The following is a 12,296-nucleotide window of genomic DNA, read 5'->3' as shown; positions in this document are numbered from 1 at the left end:
CTAACTTTTCTAGGAAAAGAGCAGATGAATGTCAAAAGAGATCATTTTGTCTTGGGGACAATGCAAAATGGAGAACATTAAAAAAGGCACATTCTTCTCCTGATTACATTTTCCTTTCTAGAATCTAGAATCAGGGACTTTTCAAAATGTGTGTGTGTGTGTGCGCATGTGTGTGTGTGTGTGTGTGTGTGTGAATTTATTGTTTCTTTTTTAAAATATTTTTTTTCTTTTTTTTCTTTTTAAAAAGATTATTTATTTGAGAGAGAGAGAGAGAGAGCTTGCCTGTGTGCACATGCAAAAGAATGGGGGAGAGGCAGAGGGAAAGAATCTTGCACAGACTCTCCACTGAACACAGCTGGTACAATGCAAGCTCCATCTTAGAACCTTGAGATTTTGACCTGAGCCTAAATCAAGAATCTAATGCTTACCTGACTGAGCCACCCAGGGGTCCCAATGACATTTTTTCCTTATAGACCAAAGGGACTTCTTGTGGAGGCCGAGAAAATTAAGGCCATTCCACTTTTAAGTTCAGCGTTATCACAAGTACAGCCATCCCAGGCCCCTGTGAATAAGGGCTGAACTTTACCTTACTTCAGTTCCAGGAAGAAAACAGCTTACAGCTTAACGTCCTAGAAAGCCCCATATTAGAATGAGAACAGAGCCCAAGCCAAGGGCAGGAAGCCCCTATTAGAATAGGAACAGAGCTCAATGCCCTTGAAAGCCCCATATCAAAATGTAAACAACTTGAGAAATTCCTCCACTCCTTCTGAAGATCCCCTAGACCAGCCTATAAAAAACTAAGCTGAAACCCACCTCGGGGGTCCAAGTCCCTGCTCTGCTGTGTCGGGTACACTTGGACCCAAGCTCGAGCTTGTAAATAAACCCTCGTGTGTTATCGGTGTCGGCTCTTTGGTGGTTTCTCGGATTCGCAATCTTGAGCACAACACTTCTCAAGATTTTTCTGTTGAAAAATAGGATCTAAAAGTTTGGGGCCAGACATCTAAAAAGTGTGAACTCTAGCTCCATACATATATATTATCTTGTGCAAGTTTCTTAGCCCTCTTGAAAGTTTCCTCTTCTTTAAAACAGGAATAATACCATTCATCTATCAGGATGGTTTGGGGGTTAAATGATAATGCACATAAAGTACATAGTAAAACATTCAGCACATAGTAGAGATTAAACAATGGTGGTTATTTACACCTAACAATAACTGCAGTGGTGTGGTCTTCAGTAAATATTTTGTCATTTGCACTGAAAGTGTAGTAAATAGTACAGAAGCTATCAGTTAATGTAATAAGCTACCAAACCTCACAATAGAAGAATTCACTGACTTGGGCAATGCATTAGCCTCTGATTAGTGTCCAGGTCCCACAGGTCACTGTGTAGGACCTTGTAGGGCTTACAAAGACAAATCCTTAAATGCAAGACCTGTTTGAAAACAAGAAGACCACAAAAATATTCCGAGCAAAGAAGTGACATGCTGAAGGTGTTCTTTAGGAAGTTTAATCCTTGGTAATGTGTGGGACAGACTGGAGGATAGAGAAATCAGATGGGCTGAGGACAATTAGGATGCTATTACAATAGTCTAGGGGGTGAGGTGGTGAGGTCTGGGGCTCCCTTCAAGGGATGATGGTCTCCTCTGACAAAAGTGGAAGAGAAAGGTATTAGTACCTTTTTTTAAAAAAATTTACTTTTTATTTTAATTTTAATTAGTTAACATACAATGTCATGTTAGTTTCAGATGTATAATTTAGTGATTCAACACTTCTACACATCACTCTGTGCTCATCACGATAAGTGCACTCCTTAATTCCTATCATCTATTTCACCCAATTCCCCACCCAGAAAGGATAGGTAGCTTGACAATAGTTGCCCACCCAACGTGAGGAGCTGTGGGGACTTGGACCTGTGGAACTTACCCTAAAGCAGAGGCCAACTCTCAGGTGCTGTGACCACTCAAGGGGCATGCAAGTCATAGTCAATGGTTTGAAAGGGAGGAGCACATGGAGAAAGCTAGAAAGAAGGGTGACAAATCAAATATGGCTGAGTTTCAGGGGCTGGAGGGAGAATGGTTCATAGGTGAATGGTTCATTCATGTTCTCAAGTTGGAGAACATGAATTTATAAGTACACATCAATACACATTTGCCATTTTATTGCTTAGCTACTCTAGCTACTCTCAGTGATGCAGAATCAAGAAGCAAAGAATGTTTGTATAGAATAGGGACTGCCAAACGTAGAACAAGGGAAATCAATTATCTAGGGCCCTGACTAAAGCCAACTATGGGGTCCAGACTGAGAAGGGAGGCAGAGGTGACTGAAGAGGGCTACGGGTTGATTGGGAAGAGTGGTCAAAAGCTTTCAAGAAATATAAAATCAAGTTAATGAAGTAGGAATGGAGGTGGGATACACAGGTGTGGCTGCAACTGTTTAAATGTTGCTAAATCAAAGAGGCCTCAGTGGTAACGGGCAGTCAGAGTAGAGTGAACATGGTGGGCAATGAGGAGGTTCTGTGACCACTGGGTCAGTTTGCTATAAGAATTATCTAGGTCCAGGTTGAATTTCTGAGAATGTGGGCAAGGAAAGGGGTAGAAAAGAAGAAAACGGATCGGGTGCTGGCGTTAGCACAAAAGTCAGCAGAATGTTCTAGTATCAAAAGATGTCACGGAAGAGAAGGAAGAAAGAGCAGTCTATATGGGATCAGGTTATTAGAAGACAGCAGAACCATGATGAAAACGGCTCTATGAACTCAGGACCTCAAAGGCTCATCTCCTGGCTCTGCTGAGCTAGGGTAGAGTATCTTCTCTCCAGAGAGTGGCAAAAGTCCCAGGTCAGTTCTTGCAGACTATGAACAGCTAGGTAGTGAAAAACACAGACCATGCTGTGTGTGCTCAGAGCACAGCCAGGGTTCCCAAAGGTCCAGTGTGCACGGGGTCGTAAAGGGCAATATACTAAAGGAGGAGGCGTATTTCTGGTCTCCTACTTTTCTTCTCGGTTTTGAGCCCTATCATGTAGATTAAGAATTATTTATGTAGAAGAACATACTTGTGGGTTCCTTTTCCTAACACAAGACTAAAAAAGCTATTTCCCTTCCTTCTGCACTTGTCATTCTTGCTCTGCTTATTTGTGTCTGCAGAGTATGCATAATTTTTGTACGTGCCAGGATGCTGTGAGGATAATAGACTATTGACTTGGTCATAAATTTGAGTTAAACTGAAAGAATAATAAGCAATGTTGATATTTGCTCAGAATTATAAAAAATGTGTAACCACGGTGCACACTAGGTTAAGAGACCATTTTGTTCCTGCTTTGGAAGAATCTGCTTAATGTGTTTGACATTTAAAATATGAATAACTCAAGAGATCTTAGAGATAATACAGCAAAATAAGTTTTTGGATTTTTATCTATCACTTTAAATGTCAGCATTGCTTTGTAATAAATTATTTGACATTGCAGCATTTTTTAAAAGATCGACCATGCTTTTGCTTTCGCAATTCTCTTGCTTTTATATTTTCTTTCCTTATTTTCCTGTACTTTATTGGACCATAAGAAAAAAACATATGACAAATACTTACTTCTAAAGGTAAATTTAAATACTGGGTACTGGGCAGTATGTTGAATGTCTCCATTATTAGTGCATAATGAGATGAATGTCTACTGCATTAGACACTAGCCATGACTCAGTTGTCAGGGTTCTGCTTCAAAGGGTGGGCTAGCAAAACGTTTTAGAAAGGCTATTATGGGGATCCCTGGGTGGCACAGCGGTTTGGCGCCTGCCTTTGGCCCAGGGTGGGATCCTGGAGACCCGGGATCGAATCCCACATCGGGCTCCCGGTGCATGGAGCCTGCTTCTCCCTCTGCCTGTGTCTCTGCCTCTCTCTCTCTCTCTCTCTCTCTCTCTGACTATCATAAATAAATAAAAATTAAACAAACAAACAAACAAACAAAAAAACAAAAGAAAGGCTATTATGTTCCTAAGGCACTTAGACTTTGAGAGATGGGTATAATACAGGAGTTAGGACTCACGGACACTGTCACCCCAGCTGCTGACTGCCAAGGAATGTTAGAGAGTCAGGAAGAAATAAAAAATCTGTGATTCATATTTCCCAGGTATTAGGCAGCATAAAAGTTCAAGAGTGATATCAGTGAACTTTGGATAACAGAACTAACTGACAAAATTAAGTGACTGGTAGAAATGAGCAGTGGTGTCTCAGAGATTTATTGATGACATAGCTTTTGTTTTGCTTTGCTTTGAAATTATGAGCTGCCTTGATGTGTGACTATTGCCTTCGTATTTGTTTTTTTTTTTTTTTTTTAACAAATATTTGCCCAGCACCCTTTATCTATCAGGCACCATTCTAGGCACCAGTGACTGAGAAGAAAGCAAGACAGAGTCCCTGTGCTCACAAAGTTTTACCGATGAGGACTCGGCAAACAAGTCAATAGTTACGTGAATAAAGAACACAATTCCAAAAACCTGGAGTTTCTCTGCCTGTTTACCTAAAGGTGGACAAGTAAACTTGTGCCTGCTCAGATCTGTGCTGACTCGGGACAAATGCTCACTCCAACCCTGGGGGAAAACGTGGTCACGCATAATATAATATATACAGAATACAAACTAAATGTATATATGTGCGTATCAGTCATAAAAACTCTCTCTCCCTCTTTTGCTTCCTTCTTCCCCCTCTTCCTCTCCACCCCCCTTCTGCCCTCTTCTGTCTCCTTTCCTCTTTTTTCTTTTGTTTAAAGGCTCCTGCCACATTTCCTTTGGCCTGGTTAATGGATCATTCATTTCCCAGGAAATTCCTTTTATTTGGCAAGGAGGAGTGTTGGAGGGAAACCGTTTTTTCACACTCTTCTGGGATCATCCTCACCCCTGCTAGCTTCCCACCCTCCCCCTCATTCTTTCCTAGCATGGGGCTGGAAGGACAGCTAGCTGCTCAGCCCCCCCTACTTCCCCTGGCTCCCTCCACCTGGGCAGCCTGTGGCAGAGCTTGCTCTGTCGCCCTGGGGGAGTGGGTACTGGGGCTACCTTCCCCTGGGTGAGGACTCAGCCTAATTTGGAGGTGTGCTATTTGAAAGCTGACTCTGCTGACCTCGTGAAGCCACATTCTCTAGTTACAACTTCATTAGGAATGAGGCTGACATCTTACCACCTCTGTGACTCCAGTAGCTCAAGTTGTTTAGCAATCTGCAGGAGGTAAAAAGAGTGATACTTGCCAGGCGTCTTGAAATGCAGACGTAAGGACTTACCCTGGGTTGTCCCATGAGCCAGGTTTAAAGTTCAAGGACCCTCTGGATGGCAGCGGTGTGGGATTCCTGCTTCTCCTCCATCTCTCTCTCACACACACATACACAAATCAGGAAGCCATCTGGGGAACACAGAATTCTCAGTTCTTTTTGAAGGGACAAGTACCTGTTTTTATTCCCCCTGAGGTGAAAAGTAGAATTGTTCCCACTCTGCTATCCCTCAGGGTGAACTTGTCACCACCCTCAGTGAACACTGCACACAACCATTGATCCTTTAGGGTCACCAGGGAACGGGTAATGCACACTCCCTTCTGGGGGCGCTGTGGAGGGGCAGTCGCCCACTCAGACACCAACATGTGCTAAGTCTGTTTAAGTGGCTCTGGGTGAAGTGCACAGACCTGTCCTGGGAAGGCATTACTGTTTTTAATAAGTCAAATGCTTAATGCCACCCTCATACTCATGCAGAGTACAATAAAGGTGAAGAGATACTTTAGAAACAAGTGAAAACAAAAAAGGCATAAATTACTATAAGAGATTTAGCCAGAAAAGGTCCATTTAAGTTCTTTATTTCTGGTGCTTTATCAAACTTCTACCTAAATATTAACTCATGTTCAGAAACAGTAGAGGCAATTGGTCAACTAAGACTTATTGAGTCACTATCAACAGAACATCTAGATTACATTAGGTCTTCTATACTCGGTCTTAAATTAAGGGAGAGAATATTAGTTTGAGAAAGAAGAAAATTGCTGGGTATTCTGACTTCCAGACCAATTCTGGTCACTATTGCAGCCTAAAAACTCAGGGTGACCTTTAACTCCTCTTCAGTAAATCTGTCTCCTGTTCAGTAATATGTACATTACAGATATGCCTTCTTTTACTTTCTTTTATTAGGTATCTTATTTTTTTCTTAAGTCAGTTATTTATTGGTTTGCTTTTTCTCTCCTTTATTGAACAGATTCTTAAGGGCACCTGGTAACATTCCCAGTAATGCATCTGGTATTCGGGGAAATATTCATGAGGAATTTATATTCTAGAACTTTATATTTATAATGGAGAACACTAGAGTTGCTGAATGCACCAGCTGTCATTCTTCTTGAGGCAATTTCAGTGAAATCTGAGGAGGCAAACTAAATTTGCATGAATAAGAGACTGTTTCATATTTTTTTTATTGTGGTAAAAAATATATAATTTGCCCATCTTAACCGTTTTTAATTTTGGTAGCGTTAATAATGTTTACACTGTTGTACAACCCATCTCCAGAACTTTTGTGTTTTGTGAAACTGAAATTTTTTACCCATCACACAAAAATTCCTCGTCTTTTCCTATTCCCCTAGTCCCTGGCTACCACCACTGTCCTTTCTGTTTTCATGCATTGGACTACCTTAGACACCTTATATAAGTGGAATCATACTCAATGTGCCTTTTGTGACTGACTTCAGTTTAATGCCTCAAGTTTCACTCACGTGGTAGTGGGTGCCATGGTGTAATCCATGTGCCAGGATTTCTGTGCTTTTTAAAGACAAACAATATCCCATTGTGTGTATTCCTCCATTTTCCCTTTATACATTTTGTCCTTTGATAGACGTTTGGGTACTCTCACCTCTTCACTACTGTGAATAGTTCTGCAATGGACGTAGGTGTGCAGATTTCTCTTTGAGACCTTACTTTTACTTCTTTGGGATAAACACCTGCAAGTGGGATTGTTGGGTTGTATGGAAATTCTACTTTTACTTTTTAAAGGAAGCTCCATGTTGTTTTCCATAGCACTTGCACCATTTCACATTTCCACCAGCCATGCACAAGGGTCCCAAGAGACAGCACATTGTTGCTAGGAATAAACATATGACCATTTCCATACTAAACCCCAGGTTTGGCTTTGTCACCACCTCTAGCACACAGGAGTGCATCCTACTATCCCACCACTATGGCAGGCATTAGGGATGCTCTTGGAAGAGAAGGGAAATGGGATCTCATACAGGTATCCGGTAGTTTACACTTTCTCTGGTCAAGGAGGCCACTGCTCATCTGCAGGTCTCAACAAGTACAGCAATGTCAGCTCAGGCAAAGACAGAGGGTTCTAGTTGTATGCTTTGCCCCTATTACCAGGGGGTAATAGGGGAATCCCATTTTCTGTGGTTGATGTTGGAATTTCATCAGCTGCCACCAGGTAAGCCCAGCTGGGTCTCCCTCCATTCTGCCATAATCAAACAAATATACTAATAGACTGAGTCCCAAACTTGCATCACTGTATTAAGATTACTTACAATTTTAGGCTCTAAGTTTCCAATAGTTTTGGTCCTTTAACTAGAGCTTCATTACATGTTGCATTTACAGATCCAAGAAGGATATTTCTAGATTTTCTTCCAGCTGCTAGTCTTGCTGCCTCAATTCTCTTTGTGATATGGAGACATTAACACCGACTTGTCTTAGGCAGGAGCTTGTCCTCCATGCTTCCTGGTGTTAAGCCTATGAATATGTTATTCTGCCAAGGGAATTAAGGTTGCAGATGGAATGAAGATTACCAATCAGCTGACCTTAAAATAGGAAGGTAATCCTAGATTATCTGGATGGTTTCCATGTAATCACAAGGACCTTTTAAATTAGAAGAGGAAGGGGGAAGAGTCCTCAAAGAACTGTGAGGATAAAAAAATAGGCGGGAGCAATTTTCATCAGGAGAGGGAGCTGACCCACTGTTGCCAGTGTGGAAGTGGAGGAAAGCAGCTGCTAGCCAAGGATTGCAAGCTACCTGGAAAAGCCAAGGATGACCCTCAGCTGATGCCAACAAGGATATGGGACCTTGATTCTGCTACAGCAAGAAAATAAATTCTGTCCACAACTTGCACAAGCAAGGAAGCAGATTCTCCTCAAGAGATTCCAGACAGGAGTAGAGCCTTGAAGAGCACTTGATTTTTTAAAAAGACTTTGTTTATTTATTTGAGAGAGAGTTTGAGAGAGAGATAGCGAGAGAAAGCAGGAGCTGGCAGGAGAGAGAGAAGCAGGGTCCCCACTGAACAGGGAGCCTAACATAGGACTCAATCCTAGGACTCTGGGATGACGACCTGAGCCGAAGGCAGGTGCTTAACAGACTGAGCCACCCAGGCACCCTCAAGAGCCCTTGATTTTAACCTGAGAACCATCCCAGGACATCTGGCCAATAGAATCATTAAGGCAATGAAATGATGTTGTCTTAAGCTGATAAAATTGTGATGTCAGCAATAGAAAACAGATACACTACTTCTTAATGTTGTTTTAGGAGGTAAATAAAGCAATGCTGACAAGGCTCAGAGTTTGGTCCTTAGTCAGTGCTTAGTAATTTCTATCGTCATCACTGACAAACTATATCATGACCCAGTGCACTCTAGGGATGCCATAGCCAGGGCACAGGTGTCTCATGGGCCATCTGTGCGTACCTTTTACCCTGCCATGTGGGGATGGTTTTGGTATCAGTCACACTGTTGGTGGGACCATAGCCAACTAGAATGCAATCCGAGGAGACCACCAGGGCTGTTTAGACAGATCTGAAAATGATGCTCCATAGGAATGGTAGGAGGAAGTTCAGATGCACAGCTAAAAGTTGGGGACACAGGACAATGCAGGGGCATGAGTTCCTCTAAAAATAAGGAAACAGCTGCCTTACAAGTATTAAACTTGTATTGCTTCAGAAAGTGAACTTGGATGAATCAGCAAAAACCACCAAAAAATAAATTTGCACTCAATATAAAAGATATCATCCTTATGTTTTGATCATTTTACAAACCAAGTTAAGTTGCCTGGAGAGTCAGTGAGTGCCCAGTCCCTGGAAGGTTCAGACAGGTGCAGGACACAAGCATGAAGAGGCAGGGACTCTGCCCAGAGGGGCTATGATGAAGTTTCCATCACTCCTGCTTCTGTTGCCCCCATACATGTCACAGGCATGCCTGGGAAAAACTGTCCATAGTTCTCAGAAAAAAACAGTGTCTCTGGGTATATTTTACAAGTTGTACTAATATTCCTTTAAAGATTTTTATTTATATATTTATTTGAGAGGGAGTGAGAGTGAGAGAGACCACAGAGGGAGAGGGAGAAACAGACTCACTGCTGAGCAGGTTGTCTGATGCAGGGCTCAATCCCAGGACTCTGGGATCATGATCTGAGCCAAAGGCAATGCTTAACCGATTAAGCCACCAGACGCCCCTGTTGCGCTAATATTTTAATACAAAAATGTTAAGAGCTTCACTCTTTGGGCTTAATTAGACCAACCACATTCGTTACTGTTCGGGTTATACTGTTTTGCTTTTTTTAAAGATTTTATTTATTTATTTATTCATGAGACACACACACACACACAGAGAGAGAGAGAGAGAGGCAGAGACACAGGCAGAGGGAGAAGCAGGCTCTATGCAGGGAGCCCGACATGAGACTTGATCCCAGGTCTCCAGGATCATACCCTGGGCCGAAGGCGGCGCTAAACCGCTGAGCCACTTGGGGCTGCCCTATACTGTTTTTTTTATAAGGAAACTTTTGACATAAGCATATTCATATGTGAGGTATGAGGTGGTTTGTTGTGGAAGAATAGGAATATGGGTGAGTGTGCGTGGAGAAATTTTGCCTTTAGAAACATTTGATACAAGCGAGAATAATAAACATTTGTTGATGGAGAAATGGAGTATAATATTTTACCTCTGAGACCAAGTTCTCAAAACCTGATGTTTTATATTTTCTAATGGATTTTTAAAAAAGATTTTATTCATCCATTCATGAGAGACACACAGAGAGAAACAGAGACAGAGACACAGGCAGAGGGAGAAGCAAGCTCCACACAGGGAGCCTGACGTGGGACTCGATCCTGGGTCTCCAGGATCAGGCCCTGGGCTGAAGGCAGTGCTAAACTGCTGAGCTACCAGGGCTGCCCTCTAATGGATTTTATTGTTATATTTATTATGCTTATTAAGATCCTATATACTTCACATGTGTCACTAAAATTTATATATATATATATAGTATAATAGCAGTAGTCTTCCACCACACTTAGTCAGGGTATGTTGTTCTCAATTGGATGCCTGTATTTCTTATGATCTAAAATGTTTTTATGTTGACACTTTCTTGTTTATTTCCAAAAATCATCAACATGACATTTTCACAAAAATGCATGCCTCCCAAATTTAGGAAAGCTACAATATGGAGTAGTTCATTGCTAGGTGATGAAGAAGAGTTCTCCTTAATGGGAGAATATGAGCTAATTAATGTCACAACTTTTTATTCAGAAAGAATGAAATATCTAGACAATTAACTTTTTGTAATTCAGAATAAAATGGCGGATCCAGGCAAAGATCAACAAAGAATGTTAAAAGCATTAGTGATGGTTGTTGAATAATAGGATATTGGCAAATTGCCCAGCATATCACACCATAGATTATCTGATCATTAGAAACATATCTTTACAGTGGGTCTCTCTGGTAGTCACTACTTCCATACAGTGATCCAATTTAGCTTTCAGAATAATAGGTCTACGTGAAGTTATGTATCTCAGAATGATTCATTATGGAGTACCCAACATCATTTAGGATGTATTCTGACCCAGATTATTTGCCAAGCTGAAATAAGCCTTTGGAATTAACTTCAAATTACAGGAATAAAAGGGACAGTTAAACTATATTACAAAGAAATGTTTAGAAACATTTAGAATGAAGGACGTTTAGTGAGACAGGGTCTGGTCTTTCCATGGAGTTATTGTTATGAAAAGAGAAAAGGGGTGTCTTAAATTGAAAGAGAATAATCAAATGTAAGGTGTGAGACTTGATTAGGTTCTGATGTTAAAAAAAATAATTTCTAAGAGCTACTTTGGAACAATTAGGGAAATTGGAATACAAACTGAATATTAGACGTCTTCAGAGAATTCCAGGGTTTCCCTGTATGCTTCTCTATTTCATTTTTCTGCATGGAGTGGGAGCTGCAAACCGATCTTCAATTTGTTCACCAGCTTGGGTTTGAACGTATATATTAAAAATACTACCTTGTGGGCAACTGAGTGATTCAGTTGGTTAAGTGTCTGTCTTGGGCTCAGGTCATGATCCCAGAGTCCTGGGATTAAGCTCTGAATTGGGCTCCCTACAGTGAGGGGAGTCTGCTTCTCACTCTGTGCCTCCTCCTGCTCATGCTTGTGCTCTCTCTTTCTGTGAAGGAAAAGAAAAGAAAGAAAGAAAGAAAGAAAGAAAGAAAGAAAGAAAGAAAGAAAGAAAGAAAGAAAGAAAGAAAGAAAGAAAGAAAGAAAAAGAAGGAAGGAAGGAAGGAAGGAAGGAAAGAAAGAAAGAAAGAAAGAAAAAGAAAGAAAGAAAGAAAGAAAGAAAGAAAGAAAGAAAGAAAGAAAAGAAAGAAAGAAAGAAGAAATCTTAAAAAAAAACTACTTTGAAGTTTTGGTCAGTTACTTCATATGCAACATGATCTTTAAAAGTTTTGCATAATCTAGTATTTTACAATTACATTAACATACATTAGCTGAAGCATGTTATAATTTACAAAATATTTTAACAGCATCTAATATCTCATTTGAATCTCAAAACAACCTTATAGGATTTGAATTTTTACTCCATTTGATAATGAGGAAACTGAGTTTTTGGCATTTTGTCAATCATTCGTTCCATATATATTGAAATCACTTTTTTATTGTATTGCAGAAGCGATAGCTGCTTCAGTGTTTTCAGAAGAATATTATTTTGAAGAGACAAGAACATCTTCCTGGTGTCTCTGTGATCAGACCTTTACCCAGCTATGTGCACCTATCATGTTCTAGCAGCTGTATGTAATTCCTAGCTTGATCCTTTGTGCAACACGGTACATAATTAAACAGTTTGGAAATGCTTCAATGACAATGTGAAATTGGTGTTTACAGAGTTTGGAATTACCTCTTTTGATCCTCTGCATTTGCTAGATATACACAATTCTGCCCCCACTGTCCATCCTCACTTAGTACTTACAAATAATTCTTTTTAGTGCCCTTGCTTTTAAGTGTGATTGGAAATTTATTTTTATACATTTAGTTATGCATACAGTTCTTTGGTGCACTGT

General features: G+C 40.6%; 1 long non-coding RNA gene across 2 annotated transcripts in view; it reads left to right on the top strand.

The window, feature by feature from the left end:
• LOC144300623 (uncharacterized) overlaps positions 1 to 12,094 on the top strand; it is a 151,951-nt gene extending 139,857 nt beyond the window's left edge. For both annotated transcript variants that reach the window (XR_013367403.1, XR_013367399.1), the window contains one exon: positions 11,906 to 12,094. This is a non-coding gene — a long non-coding RNA (uncharacterized LOC144300623). The remainder of the gene's footprint in view (positions 1 to 11,905) is intronic.
• Positions 12,095 to 12,296: the final 202 nt, after the last annotated feature.

Source organism: Canis aureus, chromosome 28 (assembly GCF_053574225.1).
Source record: "Canis aureus isolate CA01 chromosome 28, VMU_Caureus_v.1.0, whole genome shotgun sequence".
NCBI lineage: Eukaryota > Metazoa > Chordata > Mammalia > Carnivora > Canidae > Canis > Canis aureus.
This window is presented reverse-complemented; position numbering and strand designations above follow the sequence as displayed.